A 17,956-nucleotide genomic window follows, 5' to 3' on the forward strand; every position below is an offset into this window, starting at 1 on the left:
AAACACCATCTATGCTCCTACTTCTTGAGTCAGGATCTCTTCCAATTGAGGTTATGGGCATGGAAAGGGTTATGGAGTACATGATAAATATGCGTCAAAGTCCCTCACATCCACTTCCTACAATTGCATGGAAAGCAAGAAAAAAGGTTCAAAAGATACATAAAAGCAAGATCTTCAGCATGGGATAGATGCAAGATATAAGTAAGTGGCTTGGAAGATGGGATGCATTACGATTGCTACATGATGCCTCAATAGACTCCCAAGTCAATGAAGCTTTTCTACAATGCCAATGTATTACGGCTTGGGATAAATCCTCCGGGGGATCACTCTTCATACATGACACCACCCGTATTGCCTCCAACTAGAGAACCAATGTGTTCTTTGCTGAAAGAGGAAACCATACTCACCCTTACATGCTTCAACCTATCCCCTTGTCAGTGATATACACTATCGCAGCCATTCGGCTTATTAGCTCCCTCTCCCTTTGATACAAGACGGGGAGTTGGGGCAATGGAGAAGAATCAAATCGAGTGTGCACATTATTCTCACTTCAAATTTGAGAGTCTGAGCACCACACACTATTAGAGTGCTCATCTTTTGGTCACATCCAAACTACTTAGACCTACACACTTTCCTCTGCCAGTCACAGTGTCGGCTCTCCATTGTGACTCTCATCACCACAATTTTGGAGCATCAAGAATCACTCATCATCCACACACATACTACATCACATATACCTTTAGTCCCATAGGTCATATCTGACATCCGAGAACAATAATAAAATATATATCTCTCTCTCTCTCTCATGGCCATAGAGATAGCTTCACTTCCTGAGATCACCACAGAAAAAGGAATGACAGAGATGGCCTAGTATTGTAGTAGACAACGCAAGAGAGTAGTGGGAGAGATGCATTCTTTGCACCTCTTACACAAGGAGAGAACAGTGCAGGATGAGCTTGAGCTAGAGGGAGTAGTAGTGCATCGAGGATAGTTTGAGCTAGAGAGAAATCAAGACTCCCACAAGGTAGATTGGGAAGCATTTGCATGCAGCATAACACCATTTTTGGGTAAGCAATTCTTGATTGGTGTTTTTTTGTCTTCTGTGCGAGGGTTTTTCCTCTGTCCTCACTATATTTACATCCTCTCTCCCCCTCACTCTCGTTACATTCTCTCTCCTCTCTCTCTCTCTCTACTCATGTTTAGATCTTTATGGTTTCTTGGGATTTTTCCTTTACTAATGAAAGCTTTTTTCTTCCTCTTCTCTTCTCTCTCTCTCTCTCTCTCTCTCTCTCTCTCTCTCTCTCTCACACACACACACACATCACATCACATTGTCCCTCTTCGAGTTCTTATGGAAGCGTCTCGATTGAAAGGAAAAAAGTTGTATTGTTTCTTTATGGATTTCAAGAAACCTTTTGACATGGCACCACGAGGAAATCTTTGGAGACGTTGGTGCAGCTAGAAGTAAATGCTAGTGTTGTGGCTCAGTTTGTGTTTGATAACATATGTTTCCGTTTTGGTGCTCCATGGGTGTTAGTTTCTGATAGGGGTCAGGGGTTTAGAAGTAAGCTCATGAGCGCATTACTGGAAAAGTTAAAGATTCAGCACAGGTTTTCCTCACCCTATCACCCCCAATGCAATGGTCTAGTCGAGAGTGCTAATTGTCAAATTGTCAAGATGTTAACGAAGTATGTGTACAAGTAGGAAGCTGAGTGGGAAGCAAATCTACAGAAGTGTCTGTGGGAGTATAGAATATCTTATAAGGTGACTACAAACTTCGCTCCATTCGAGCTTGTCAATGGTAAGGAGGAGGTGTTGCCAGTGCATGCACAACTAGGTGCTTTAAAGGGTATGTGGCGTGTCAATGCCACTCAACAAGGAGTTCTACAGGATCGGATAGCCAACTTGGAGGCTTTGCAGATGGACAGAGAGGCAGCGGCAGACTACTACGTGAAGCAGAGAGAGAAGCGGGTTGCCAAATTCAATCAGAACCTGCTGGACAGAAGATAGAGGAAGGAGACCTGAGCATGAAATACGAAAGCTACCTGGATTTCACATTCCAGAAGAAGTTCAAGAAGAAGTGGACGGGTCCATATAAAGTAAAGAAGGCCTTTCCGAATGGGACATTTCAACTAGTAAGGGAAAATGGCAAGCTTATGAGGAACAGGGTGAATGGTGTGCGGATCAAATTGTACTTCGAGAGGAGTCTAGTGCATGAAGTGCAGCAAATTATAGTCAAGAGGGGTGGGCAACCCACCTAAAGCATGCGATGTGTGGAAAAAAGGAAATGGAACTTTTGTACATAACCTGTATATATAGTTATGGTTTTGTGAGTGCTTTTAATCATCAGTTTGGTGTGCCAATTTTAAAGTTTGTACATATGCTTTTGGTCGAACATAAATGTTCGACGAGGGGACTGGGCAATGATGGTGCAACTAAAGTTGGTCGAAGCTAGCAGGTGGTCAATGCCAGGCTAAGGCAGCAGTCGAGTGCAGTGCAGAAGGCTAGGGCAGGTGCCAAGGCCCTTGGCAGCCAAAGGATAGCGGGAATGTATGCTTAAAGCGGTTTTTAAGGCCGAAAAGGCTGCAGGATGGTCCAGTTGGGGTGGAAGATGAAGATGTCCAAAATGCCAATTCAAAGCTCCAAAATGTAGAGTTCAGCGTGCTCTAGAAGCCGGTCCAGACGGCTCGTCAAATGTGTTAGAAAATAAGACGTAGCTAAATAGATAATTGAGTAGATTACTTAATGGAGAGAGACAGATTTACATACACGAGATTATAGAGTAGAGAGAGAGAGAGAGAGAGAGAGAGTACACACGATATACGTGGTTCACACAATGTGGGCTACGTCCACGGGAAAGCAGCCACTCAATGGCTTTAGTACTTCAAAACAAGAAGTAGTTTACAAAGGGATTATACCCTTAATGGAGCTCCCGCCTTGCTGCACTCTCACCACCTCACACTCACCTTGTTGCATCAACTTCACACTATGAAATGTGTGTAGAAATGGCCTTCTTTTATACGCCAAAAGGGTTGTCCTCTATTATGAGAGGCAGCCATGTGTAGCCGCCCTTGTGTGAATAAGTCCAAATCGGACCCTCCAATCCACCCATGTGTGGCCGCCCTTGAGAAGACAAGTCCGCTTTTGAATTCGGCCACCAGCCATTGACTTCCGACCACCTTCCATCGGCCATTGACTACCGGCCACCGGCCAACCAACCGGTTGTTTTCCGACCACTTTCCGGCCGCTGTCCGGCCATAATATTCCGGCGAAAAAAAAGTCTCAGGGGCCTCCGTCCCCAAGGCCTCTAAAGTTGCCCCTGATTCTTGTCCGTGAAAATTTTGGTTTCCGATGAGTGATTTTCCTTCACGCACGATGGCTTCTCCTCATAATGGGGGCCTTACAAATGTGCACTTTTATCACAGAAAATTACAAGGGTAAATCAGGCTCCATACTTAACAAAATGGAGCCTCGGTGCTCAAGATATTGCAGTTTAAAGAAAAGGTGTGTAGCAGATCCCCGACGGATAGGGCAACTGGGGACAGGTGGCACGGGCTGATGTCAGTGTATATGTGTGTAGTGCTCAAGTTGTGGAGCATGCCTGTCTTCTCGGATTGCGAATCAGAGCTTTGGATAGCAAGATATGGCCATTAGAAGATTTTCTGAGGGCCGGGTTTGAGCCCACTTGACCGCATTGGGAAATGTGCCATTTGGCAGTTTTTGAGCCTCGCCAAAGTTCGCGGTGGAGGGGTACATCATGTGGAGCTAACACAAATCAACGGTGCCTCAATCGGACACTCGGTCAATTAGATGTGGCGGGACAAAGACGGAAGGTGATGCCGAGGAAAGTATTGGCAGGTGTTTTTTATCGTTTTTGCGGCCTCGAATGGCAATCCTAAAAACCTCAGAAGGCGGTAGGGTTTTTATGGTCTGGACCCAGCATGGCAAAGAATCGGCATAGCTTAGCGGCACAAAGTTCCAACCAAGGGGGAGGATTTGAGGGCCGGGAGAAGGAGGCCATAAAAACAAGGTAATTCTAGGTATTTTTTGGGGGAAGTTTTGGTGAGCCTGAGACCATGGAGCCAGGGGCTGCCACGTGGCGACTTGATTAACCCACATGCGGGGGCGCGGAAGAAGAGTCCGGGGTATAAGGGCCGGAGCGTCACCCTATTAGGGGTATGTGAAGTGGAAGAGCTCTTTGAGCTCGTAGGGTATGGCGATGGTGGCCCGTAGGCGCTGTGGAGGTGGAAGTAGGGCTGTTTTGGCGGCGGTAGTTGGCGAGGCAGGGCGGCGCAATGGTGCGCCCGCGCGGGAAAGTTGGACGGCGCTTCCCATGCACAATTGACATACCAGCTTCTCATAGATTCCAGAAACCGCAAGCATAAACTCACTTGGCACTTGGAGTTCTTCCATCTTTTTCCACAGATTGTTACGTGGAACCATATCAAGGCTTTCTTAAAATTCCACAAAGTAACAATACAATCGCTTGTCTTTCAAACAACTTTCCTTCATAAAAACACGAAGAGTAACAAGATGATCAATGGTGATATGGCATCGACAAAAATTCGATTGTCCTTTTGCACACTTTTCATTATCTTCAGCCCAATCACTCAATTTTATCTCTATTTTTCAACCCAACAACTTTTTCATAAGCGACACAATCATTATAGTCCAATAGTTATCTACATTCTTTGCATCCCCTCCTTTCTGCAAAGGCTTGACCCCATTAGTACTCCAATCATAAGGCATACCATGTTGAAGTGCAAGGTTAAACATATCACACATCCACTCATGTATAAAATCTCTCGTTTATTAATCATTTACGGCTTGATACCTTGAAGATCTTCCGCTTTGCGAGTGGCCACGTTTTCGAGCACATGGCACGCATCTTCAATAGTAAAGAAAGAGGTCATAGTTGGGAGTGAATTATAAAATGACATTTTTCCAACATTGGGTTGCTCATATAGTTTCCTACAATATGTGTACATATCCACAAGACTCAAGTTACCAAAACTTTCAACCCGCTTGTTCGTCAAGTTTCTCCAAAATCTTCCACATGCAGGTGTCTTTTTTTGAACTTGAAAAAATTAATGATTTACTTCCCATCTTCTTCTTTCTTTTGAATCAGTGCCTTGTATGTATACAAATGACTTTGATAATTGTCTTTATCCATAGCTGCATCAAGCTTTATCAAAGACTTTCGAGCATCTTGACATTCTTTATCAAAACACCTTTTGTGTGATTTATCTTTTTTGATAGCATGCACATGATTTATGGCAAAAAAATCTTCGGCACAAGAACAAATAGCTTTCTTGAAGGCTTCCCATTTAGTTTTCAATGATGCATCATGTTGAAGCGTTATCTATAACTTTTGCTCAACCATGTCTTCCACATGCAGGTGTCTTTTCTTGAAGTTGAAAAAATTGATGCTTTACTTCCCATCTTCTTCTCTTCTTTTGAATTAATGACTTGTATGTATACAAATGACTTTGATAATTTTCTTTGTCTATAATTGCATCAAGCTTTATCAAAGACTTTCGAGCATCTTGACATTCTTTATCAAAATACCTTTTGTGTGATCTATTTTTGTTGATATCATGCACATGTTTTATGGCAAGACAATCTTCGGCACAAGAACAAATAGTTTTCTTGAAGGCTTTCCATTTAGTTTTCAATGATGCATCATGTTGAAGCGTTGTCATCTATAACTTTTGCTCAACCATTTCAATGTACATCGGTGTCTCTTTGAAATCCATACATAGTGATCCCCTTCGGCTGAGATTATAACGCTTAATTGCTTATCCACATGGAAGTTCAATACATAAGGTTCAATGGTCTCATTCCGGAGTCCATTGATGGACAAGCGTAAGACTATTTATGCAGTACATGATGTCTTTAAAGAGTAGCATACAGTCAATCGCATTATTTCCATTATGTTTTCTATATGTAAATCCATTGGTTTCACTCCATTAAGATACACCATTGACAATGAGAATACTCGTGCTATTTCATATATGTAAAAGTAACTTTTTATAATGATCCAACTCTTTCTCATCCATTGAAGTACGATCATACAAGTGAAATTCCTCCAACTCCCTTGAAATGAATGGTATATCAAATTTTTGAGTATCATGTTGCAATGTTTTTGTGTGAGCATTCATATCTCCAAAGACAATAACATCACCTTTGCCTTTAAAATAAACAATGTCCTCCTCTAAATCAAAAAATGGTTGATCTCTATCCATGCAAGCATAAAAGAAAGAATCATGATAAGAAATGTAGCAATCGGCTACAAAAAAGAATTTTCTTTTTTTTGTCATAATTTTTTATCATATATAACATTTGTGCTTGTCATCTTTCACAATTAATACAAAATCTTTCAATCCTTTCTTAACCATATATGCTACCCCTCCTTATCCTCTTTGTTTTTTGAGATTCTTTGACCACATCAATGAATGTACATTGTAATCCTCCAACTCATTAATCCTTTGTGTATCATGCTCTCAAGCTTCAACAAGAAATACAACATTGGCTTTGCTTGTTAATTCATCTATCTCAACTCCCACATTCGATAGATATCGGTTGCAATTCCAAAAGCATAGTTTTAATTGTAACTCAGCCTCATAGGTCACGTATTCATATTTGCTCAATGGACTTACCTCCTCCTTGAGGACATTTTCTTCATAAAAAATCTCCTTTTTTTTAAATTTCTCTCCTCATATGACTTGCGATCCATATTTTGATAATAGTGTGATCTTCACATACAAACAATTTGTATCTCTCAAATAAATCCAACTATTATCAAGGATGATCTTTCGTTTGGTCTCATCCGACATGGTGCATACAATTGGCCGTTCTCTCGAGCAAAGAGCTCCTTTCTTACCCACTCTATGTGCTATATAAACCATAACTTCTGACATGTCAAAGTGGGTTCTGAAAAAACCTTTGATGACAATGGCAAGAGAAGGAGGTGTCTCTAACTTCTCTTTCAGTATTCCATGAATAACAATGTTCTTGGAGCGTCGCTCCCGTTCCTTCAGCTCCTCTACATCAACATTCTCAACATTTGTTGTTTGAGCCATAGCTTACATGAGGGAGAGATTAAAAACCACACTGTTACCATACATACATCATCCCAAGTTTTGTTTGTGCATATGTTTTTCATGCCGCATACATCACCGCTCATGGAGTTAAATCTCCTCTCTTTCAAAACATGGTCATGCTCTACTTTGCTTATGGGCTCCTTCAAAGCATTCAAGTCCACAAGAGAGCGTTTACATTCCTTGACTTCCTCTTCAAGTTGTATCAAACATATTATTCGCATCTCAAGTATCCGTTTGAGATTCTCATTCTCAACCACAAGAATCCTTAACGTGGCATTCTCCATTGCAAGTGTCCATAAGTATTTACCTTGTTTGTTTACGGCCTCTTCCAACAATACCAAGTATGTCATGATCATGGCTTCCGATGTCGTTGGTTGAGTGGTTGTGTTGTTATCTCCACACTTAGGAGATTTTGAATCATTACAATGATTGTGGCCCTTGTTAACGAAGAAGAACCCTTGCGAGTGTCAGAAGATATTGTATATAAAAGAATATATGAGAGTCAACTTCTTCGAATATGTTCACTTCAAAAATACTGCTACAGAAACTCCTTACATAACTCTGAAAAGTTTTGGTTTTACATCAATGCGTAGAGAGAGAGAGAGAGAGAGAGAGAGAGAGAGAGAGAGAGAGAGAGAGAGAATAGTATTTATTGATGTGAGATACTTTAACATCAAGAAAGTATCCAAGCTCTCATCAAGAATATATCTTAGTCTCATCATGGATACACCAAACCCTCAGTCCATGTTTTATAAAGAAATAGAACACCATAGCCATAGTGACTTTTTTAGAAAGAGAATGGTTATGTGATTCCCTTCACATGTATAGTGCACATAATGTGTCCTTGAATAAATCTCATGTTATGTAAAGTGTATTTGTGCACTGTATTTGTGTATTTGTACCTTGGTTTTCTTTTAATTGATGATTACAAATTTAATAACATCTTTTTATCTACCTATCCATCAATTTTTACTACCATTTGATTGTGATTGATCCCTTTGGCCTTAATGTGAAGATTTATACTTTTTCAGACATTATTTGGTTAGACTTTGATCTTTAAAGAATATTATATGTTTAATTTTCCACCCCAAGGCTGTCTCCCCAAAATCCTAACTTTGACACTTTATCTCTTTGAAGTAGCAAATCTCTTGGATTTCTAACCAATCTTGCACAATTCTCTCACTTGACGATTTGGACACTTGCATACACTTGGGACCCAAAATCTACCAACTTTGCACATGAGATACATACATCGCAATTCATGTTTTAAGCCCAAATTTCACCAAACTTATGGTGAAGCATTTAGAAATATTCTCTAAGCCCTTGGTCATAAACGTTTGGGATTTAAATTGTTTCTCCTTCACATGGGTCAAAATGACCATTTATAGCTAGAATCCTGAGAATTTAGGATTTTTTTTATCTTTAGATGTCTATTTTGGACCAAACTTGAGTATTGACTTTCCTATATCCTGATTTAGTTATGGACCACTTTTAGCTTGATTTCGACATATTGGGGATAATTCAATATCATTGGATCTCTATCATCCATTCTTAAGTCTCTTCTAAACAATTGAGTTTGCTAATTTATGTTACTACATTAATTATGAATGGTTGGATGTTAGCCTTAGTACAAAGAACTATCACAACAAATCTCTCTCTCTCTAACAGAGACACGCACACACATTCACTCATGCACAACACATGTGAAAGCATTGTGACCAACCTTTCTTAATTGTCTTCATTCTATATTAAGACAATAAAACAAAAGGTGGATAGGGATACCACGATTTGAAAAAGCACCAAAGCTTTCTTTATCTTTTCAAGACTACACTTTATTTGATTGCAAATGAAGAAAACTCTAGAAGACAAATGCCTTTTAATTTTTGGAGTCTCAAGTGGGTGGCTCTCCTCCTAATTCTTCTCAATTCACACTATGTATATGCTCACATCAAGCACTCAATTAATCTCTCTCTCTCTCTCTCTCTCTCTCTCTCTCTCTCTCTCTCTCTCTCTCTCTAAACTAGTAACCTAAAAGGAAGCATGACTCCTTCATGGTAGAATAAAATCATGATATAACACTTTCTTGTCACAACATTTGTATGTCAGGCCACCAAACACACCGGATAACTCTTATCTTTCTCTTCTCTCTCTTTCTCTTTTCATGGTAGCATAAAGTCATGGGTCAAAATTTTTGTCACAACATTTACATGTCATGCCACCAAACACACCTAATGACTATCATCCCTCCTCTCTCTCTCTCTCTCTCTCTCTCTCTCTCTCTCTCTCTCTCTCTCTCTCTAGCATGCACGCACACAAACTGAATGCTCACATATCAATTCCTAGTTGTAGTTTGTGAAGATCTTTTTGTAAAGGAGATGAGTGAAAGTATAATTTTAAACGTGAACATCTTTTGTGAAAATAAGAAAGTCTTAGATTTGAACATTATTTTGGGTTTGATAATCTGTAGTGGTTTCATGTCTTTGATCTTGAGTTAGTTTTTCAGTGATCTTTAAATTTATTTTGCATGCTTACAATTGTTAGTCAATATAAGTTTTATTAACTCAAAAAGATCACAATTGTCCTTTAGCACTACATGTGTCTTAAGGAGACAAGGATCGCATAGACTCACATCATGTTAGTAGCTTGAAGACATTAAACATTAATTTAAGAAAAAAATTTAAGATAGTAAACAAATTAAAGTTGATAACTACTATTAGGATCCAAAAAAATCAAGCATTTTTATAAAAAAATTAAATGATTTTAAAAATATTTCCAAATCAAAATATATAACCTATAAAAACGCTCATTCGAAGTAAAAAAACGCTCACAATAAAATATTCACATAATATGTCTCATGCAACATGCGAAATTAGATTTGCACATCACATACAAATGTTCACTTGTCAGTGGAGTTTCAAATACAAAATTATGCTTGTATATATTCTCATTTAATGTCATATTTTACGATACCTTTAAACAACATCTTACGTAATGATCGAAGTGTCGTATTTGATATAGATGTTAGCATTTACGATAGTACAACCCAGATCACCAAAGTCAATGCATTAATCTCTTTGTTAAAATCTTAGCCCCCACAATGCACATGTAGTGCGTGAGAATAACTGTATTCTTTCCGAGTTAATACAAATTCTCTCATCTCACAGTTGTGAGTATGGTCAAAAAACTAACTCAAGATCAAAGACATGTCTCATTACACATTATAATGTTAAAATGTAAAACTTTTTTATTCCACAAAAGATGTTCACGTTTAAAACTAAATATTCATGTATCTCCTCCGTAAAAAAATGTTCACAAACTACAACTAAAAAGTGATATGTGAACATTAAGATTGTGTATCGATGAACGAGAGAGAGAGAGAGAGAGAGAGAGAGAGAGAGAGAGAGAGAGAATCATTAGGTGTGTTTAGTGGCATAACATGCAAATGTTGTGACAAAAAATTATTGATCCATGATTTCATCCTACCATAAAAGAAGAGAGCGAGAGAGAGAGAGAGAGAGAGAGAGAGAGAGAGAGAGAGAGAGAGAGAGAGAGATATCAGAGTTATTAGATGTCTTTGGTGGCATGGCATGCAAATGTTGTGATGAAAAAATGTTGATTCATATCATACCATGAAGGGATCATGCTTTCTTCTATGTCACCAATCTAGAGAGAGAGAGAGAGAGAATAGTTGAGTGCCTGATATGAGCATGTCCATGGTGTGAATTGAAAAGAATTAGGAGACACACTTTACGTTCCAAAAAATAAAAGATGTTTACCTTCTACTAGAGTCCTCTTCAATTGCAATCAAATAAAGTGCGACCTTGAAAAGATGAAGAAAGCTTCGATGCTTTTCCAAATCGTGGTATCCCTATCAGCCTTCTTTTTCATCTTCTATCTACAGAATGAAACAATGGAGAAAATGTTAGCCACAATCCTTTCACATGTGTTATACATGAGTGAATGTGTGTGTGTGTGTGTGTGTGTGTGTGTGTGTGTGTGTTAAAGAGAGAGAGAGAGAGAGAGAGAGAGAGAGAGAGAGATTTGTCGTGATAATAATTTGTACGTTTCTAAGACTAACATCCAACCATTCATAATTAATGTATTATCATAATTAAAAAAAACCAATTGTCTAGAAGAGACACAATAGTAGATAATAGAGATCCAAGAGTAATGAATTGCTCCCAACATCATACAGAATCTCTTGGTATGACATCACTGCCAATAAGTTGTTGCTAGTATACTGGATTTGGATTTCTAGGTTGAGAGAGAGAGAGAGAGAGAGAGAGGTATGGAACACCTGATGCGAGCTTCTTATACACGTCATGTCTATCAAACTGTGAAGTGGTCCAAGCTCTCTCTCTCTCTCTCTCTCTCTCTCTCTCTCTCTCTCTCTCTTTCTCTCTCTCTCTCTCACACACGCACACATACTCTTTGGTTCATGCACCATAACCATAGTGAGAGAAAAGATATTAAATGATAAGGCACATGCCTCAAACACGAAGGGAGACAAAGCAACCTACACACACCTCAACACAAGGAGAGAGAAGTGACAAAAGCCTGATGGCTCCCATGGTGCATGCACAGGGCGAAAGAAATAGACACACAAGGAGAAGTGGAACGACAACGCTCCCTATACTAGCAAATATGCAGAGCAAGGTGGTGAGAGAGAGAGAGAGAGAGAGAGAGAGAGAGAGAGAGAGAGAGAGAGCAACAATAGCATGCAATCATACACGCTATACAAGGAAACCCTATTTATCAAATTGGAATTTTTTGCTTTCACGCAAAGTAATTCACATAACGTCAGCACATTTACGGCATTTTGTGCAAGGAGCACACTTAAGACCATAGTGTATAGTGGAGCTATCATTGGAGGAGCATTATCTAGAGCACCTTCCAAAAGCTGAGCTTTTTTTAAAGACTATTTGCACACACCTCTCTCTCTGTTAGGTGCAGCGGAATGATTGTTTGCGCTTTGCTCAAGATGAGTGCTCCGAACTGTGCTCAAGGTTCTTTTTAGTTCTTATGGAAGGGAGAGCCTTCCGTTCTTAATGAGAGAATGCTATAATCACAAACAAAGTGAATGGACATTGTGCGTGCAAGTGTATGAGACTAAGAGAGAGAGAGAGGAGAGAGATACGACACCAGAGACGTTGTAAAACCCTTCTCCGAAGGCCCCGCTCTTGTCGACGAGAGCGGTCTACTTATAATTGCACAAAGTGGTACAATGCGTATGCAATGGACTGATGCAACTTGGGACTATGTCGGTGACGACGATGATGACTTTATGGTTGAAATCGATGTTCTTCTATATGATGTCCACAAAGAGTCTATAGCTGAAACTCTGAAACCACTTTGGAGTGTTGAAAATGACCGTTTGTTGTTGTTCTTCTGGCTGAGAAATCCCTGATGTGGCTGCGTTTTTAGGACTGATCTTCCTGCCCAAAAACACTACTGTCTGCAGTGGCCTAGGGCTGAAAACATACATTGTTTTACCTGCTGGAAATGACTGATGCATCTGCGTTTTTAGAGCTGAAAACGCTGATGTGAAAAACGTTGGGACCTGTAACTTGGATGGAGATCACAAACGCTAGAGAATAGGGATCTGCTGCGGTCAAGGACTGCTGAAAACACGAGGCAGACGTGGAGTCTGGCGATGGCAAAAACGCTAGGGTTGGGAGGATTGTCGGCGGCGGTAAGGTGCTTGATGGGGGTTCTGCTAAGAAGGTGTCTGTTGAGCAGAAAGCTCCTGCTGCCTCTTCTGCCAGAAAGTGCTAACTTGGGTTTACTTATATACTAACTTAGCAAAATTACCCTACCTACTTAAAATAATAAGTGAAAAATACCAAAAATAGGAAAAATAGAAAAAATGCACTAGAAAAATCCCCTAACTGATTCTAATGGATTCTGATGGGAATATTGATGCTCATGCTGTGTGCAACCAGAGGATATGCATCTATGCTAAGTGACTGGGCATGCACGGTCTACGAACAGACTCACAAAAGTGCCAAATCACTTCTAATCTAGACTGACTGGACTAACTAAACCCTGATCATGGTGTAGCTTGTCCACGGACACATAAGGTTGGATGTGTCACGAGACAATCCCCTCCTTTTCAAAGTGAGGTGCTGGTACCGAACTGTATGGCGTCGAGGGAGATCGCAAAAAGCATCTGGAATCCTAGAAGGGACTCTTCGCCGACCGACTCTGATATGTGGGTCGTGCGGTACTTGAACTTCATAAAGGTCTGCAACGCTTGCTTCTTTGGGCCGCGCCGAAAGAAACACAAAGTCTTTTGTGCCTCCTTCGTTGCTTCAACTTCGTCTAGAGACCTGCTTCTTTCTTCTTCAAGAATCTCCATGGCTGAAAATTTTTGAAACCAGTTCCAACACAAAACTATGAACATACGCATTCCATGTAAAGAGAAGGAAAAAAATCTTGTCTTCTTTAAAGACTGTGTATGCAATGTAGATAAACATAGAGACGGAGTGACAACCAGTTCATCCAACACATGCAAACAATGAGATCGAATCTTTCTCTTTTGATCTAGAGAAATCAACTATGGCAATTCACAACGGAAATGCCCATGCATGGTGCTCATACTTTCCTATGCTCGTTCGGAAACTGTGTCATGCCAAGGAAGAGACATGGAATGTGACCTCCTTACATACATACTTTTCCGCTTTTCACGAAAACTCCGCATACATTCATGCTCATCCATGAGAGAAACGTGCTCAACATACAATATGTCACGCCTAGAAAAAGGGATCACATAACGATATTGACTAAAATACAAGAAACGGTCACGAATGAAACACTCGAACAATGCGTGCGTATCAATCATGCGAACACATAATGCTTCCTGTGAGGTTTCGTTAGACCTAGGCTCAAGAGCCAAGATCGATTCTTCCTGAATGATCGAATCGTCATGTGGGGGTTCTTTGGACCTCGACACGAAAGCCAAGATCGGTTCTTCGTGATTGATCGAATCTACAACGAGGTTAGCTTCGCTAGAAAACGCATCCACTAACACATCATCCTCATGCAACTCATCATGCTTGTGAGAAATCACATCTTGATCATGCAAATCATCATGCTTGTCTTTATCATCCAAATCATCATGCTGATCATTGTCAATTAAATCATCATGCTTCTCATAATCCTGCAAATTCTGTGTGTCATGTTGTGGAGAAAAAGAGACTAAGAGAGTCTCCTTCTCCTGAATCCTTTCAATCTTGTCCTGCATATGAGCAATGAGAGATGGAGAATGAACAATGTCCTCTCCATGAATGACAATAGGAGAATCACTGTCGACATTGAGAGTTATACTGTTAGCCGAAAAATTCATGAGAGAGTCATTATCACAAAACCATCTAATGCCCAAAATCATATCACATCCTGAGAGAGGAGAAACAACAAATCTTCTAGTGAAAGCAGTTTGTTGAATAGCAAAAAACACATCAAGGCACTCCTCCGTGATGAGAGCGTCCGTACCGGGACAAAAGCCAGAGACCTCGATAGGAGATCTCGGACTAACTCGAGGCAAGCTCTCTCAACAAGAGAGGAACTGATCACATCATGCATACTACTTGGATAAACAATATGACAAAACGTTGCCTCAACGTACGACCATAGCATTTAATGAGAGAATCATCAATGGGAGGGTCAGGAGAAACTTGGGAGACACTCGTGTTATCATTAATTGCATTGACAGAGGAAGTGGGTTCTATGGATTCTTTAGATTCATTTGATACAAGCTTAGGACATGTTCTTTTTATGTGATCCTTAATGTGACAATGAAAACAACGACCTTCCTTAAAATAAGTGCTTTGCTCTTCCGACGTAATGTATCCTCTTACAACTCCTTGTGCTACCTTTTCATATGGAGTAAGCTTAGGTTTAGCAATTGTGATAGTTTTACCCTTAGATTCATTGGAAGAATTCTTTTCTGAGAGACTGTTGGAAAATTGGTTAGAAGAGTTACCATTCTTACCGTTCTTTCCGTTCTGAGAAGTCTGCGAGGTAGTTGTGGAGGTCTTGTTCTTTTTAGGCTTTCCCTTGTTGTGCTTGATTTCTTGTGCGAGAGCAATCGCTACCGCCTTGTTGAGATCAATTGGATCGAGAACCACTACATCGTACTTGATATACTTAATCAATCCAAAGAGAAAAACCTCTTTACGCTCATCATCCGATTTTCGTAATTGAGTGCCTAGCTACAAAACACGATTAGAAAAAGACATGACTGGCATACCATTTTGCTTGAGAGAGTGCCAATCCTCCTTCAATCGTGCGAGGTATTGAGGTGGCATAAACCGCACCTTGAGCTTGTCTTGGAAATCAGCCCAATTGAAGAAAAGGGACGTGAATCCGTCAGCTTCCTCTAGGTGCGCGGCTAACTGTGCCTCTTGCCATGCGTGGTACCAATTGATGGCATCACCAACAACGTACATAGCTGCCGTCAAAACTTTGCTATTTCCTGTCTTCTTAGTTGTCGCAAAATAAGCATTAAATTGATGCAACCAAGAATAAATAACCGTAGCATCCATCTTACCGTCATACCTACTGAAAGTCAACTTTTCTGTGACTGGATGGTTGGAATCCGCATCGTGGCTTGCACCACTTAAGGAACTCCCACGATCTTTGGGTGGTTCGGTTTTCGAGGCTAGCGCTTGTCGAAGCAATTCTTCAATATGTAGCTCTCTTTGAGATTCACGCTCGATCTCCAAAGCCAATCTTTCAGCCGTCTCGTCCGCCTTTCTTTGTTGTTTTCTTTCTTTGCGTGCGTCGCGCTCGCGTTCTAAAGCAAGGCGATTATCTTCTTGTTGTGCGGCAAGTCTTGCGTTTCTTTCGTCGCGCTCACAGTCCTAAGCAAGGCGATTTGCTTCTTGTCTATCCATCATGGCCATCATCTGCTTGACCATTGTCTCCATAGGGTTTGGTACACTTGGTGGCGTAGATGGCGAAGGGGGAGGGTTGAAAAAATCTCCTGGTGGGGAAAAGTCTTCGTCGCCTCTCTCATGCTCGTCACCTGTATGCGAAGTATCCATTCCGCTTCAGGTGACGACCATGCACTAAAATCTTTGGTTCTTAAGTCCACGAGGAACTTGGGTTCTTGGGTTCTTCAGGATCTTGAGGATTTCTTTTGCTTGCAATTCGCGTTTGAGAAGCATCTTCTCTTCACCCGAGTTCCACTCTTTTCCGCGGACACACCCCTTGGCAGCCTTGCGCTCACACTAAGGTTGTTTTTTCCCACCTCACGTTGATTAGCCGCCCGCTGGGTTCGCACGACCTCAACAAGCAAAAAAAAATTCTTGTGGTTCTTGTGGTTCTTTCCTTGAGTGATACAAAACACTGTCAAAGCTCTGATACCAATGTTAGGTGCAGCGGAATGATTGTTTGCGCTTTGCTCAAGATGAGTGCTCTGAACTGTGCTCAAGGTTCCTTTTAGTTCTTATGGAAGGGAGAGCCTTCCGTTCTTAATGAGAGAATGCTATGATCACAAACAAAGTGAATGGACACTGTGCGTGCAAGTGTATGAGACTGAGAGATCGAGAGAGGAGAGAGATACGACACCAGAGACGTTGTAAAACCCTCCTCCGAAGGCCCCACTCTCGTCGGCGAGAGTGGTCTACTTATGATTGCACAAAGTGGTACAATGCGTATGCAATGGACTGATGCAACTTGGGACTATGTCTGTGACGACGATGATGACTTTATGGCTAAAATCGATGTTCTTCTATCTGCTGTCCACAAAGAGTCTATGGCTGAAAATCTGGGACCACTTTGGAGTGCTGAAAATGACTGTTTGCTGTTGTTCTTGTGGCTAAAACCTCCCTGATATGGCTGCGTTTTTAGGGCTGATCTTCCTGCCCAAAAACGCTACTGTCTGCAGTGGCCTAGGGCTGAAAATATACTGTTTTACCTGCTGAAAATGACTGATGCATCTGCGTTTTTAGGGCTGAAAACGCTGATGTGAAAAACGTTGGGACCTGTAACTTGGATGGCGATCACAAACGCTAGAGGATAGGGATCTGCTGCGGTCAAGGACTACTAAAAACGCCAGGCAGAGGTGGAGTCTGGCGATGGCAAAAACGCTAGGGTTGGGAGGATTGCCAGCTATAAGGTGCTTGATGGGAGTTTCTGCTGAGAAGGTGCCTGTTGAGCGAGAAGCTCTTGCTGCCTCTTCTGCCAGAAAGCACTAACTAGGGTTTGCTTATATATTAACTTAGTCAAATTGCCCTACCTACTTTTGTTGGGAAGTCACTTAAAAATAATAAGGGACAAATACTAAAAATAGGGAGCATAGGCTAAATGCACTGGAAAAATCCCCTAACTGATACTAACGGATTCTGATGGGAATACTGATGATCATGCTATGTGCAACCAGAGGATATGCATCTATGCTAAGTGATTGGGCATGCACGGTCTGCGAACAGACTCACAAAAGTGCCAGATCACTTCTAATCTAGACTGACTGGACTGACTGAACCCTGATCATGGTGTAGCTTGTCCACGGACACATAGGGTTGGATGTGTCACGTGACTCTCTCTCTCTCTCTCTCTCTCTCTCTCTCTCTCTCTCTCTCTCTCACTCATATCAAAGCCAATGCCTTAGTCACAATACTAAATGCCTTGTTGTTTAAGCCTTGGCCCTAGAGCCCATCTTTTTTAACTCTTTTATCTGTGTAACAATTTCATTTACACAAAAACTCTTGACGAACTCCCACGATCTTTGGGTGGTTCGGTCTTCGAGGCTAGGATTTGGGCAATAAATTCTTGATTGCGAAGCTCCCTTTGAGCTTCACGCTCGGCCTCCTTTTCTGCTTTTCATTCATTTCGTTCAGCGTGCTCGCGTT

At 41.0% G+C, this 17,956-nt stretch overlaps 1 protein-coding gene across 4 annotated transcripts in view; it reads right to left on the bottom strand.

Annotated features, from left to right (window-relative positions):
* Window positions 1-17,956, bottom strand: part of LOC147460410 (uncharacterized) — a 106,526-nt gene that overhangs the window by 44,847 nt on the left and 43,723 nt on the right. For 3 of the 4 annotated variants that reach the window (XR_015187981.1, XR_015187982.1, XM_086511487.1), the window contains exon 2: window positions 10,880-10,998. The gene's annotated coding sequence lies outside the window, so the exon portion shown is untranslated. Of the gene's footprint in view, window positions 1-6,774; window positions 10,767-10,879; window positions 10,999-17,956 lie in introns of those variants that run through there. The other variant, XR_015187983.1, reaches the window with a different exon arrangement.

Source organism: Adiantum capillus-veneris, chromosome 4 (assembly GCF_014529385.1).
Source record: "Adiantum capillus-veneris isolate H3 chromosome 4, ASM1452938v2, whole genome shotgun sequence".
In the NCBI taxonomy this organism is placed as follows: Eukaryota; Viridiplantae; Streptophyta; class Polypodiopsida; order Polypodiales; family Pteridaceae; genus Adiantum; species Adiantum capillus-veneris.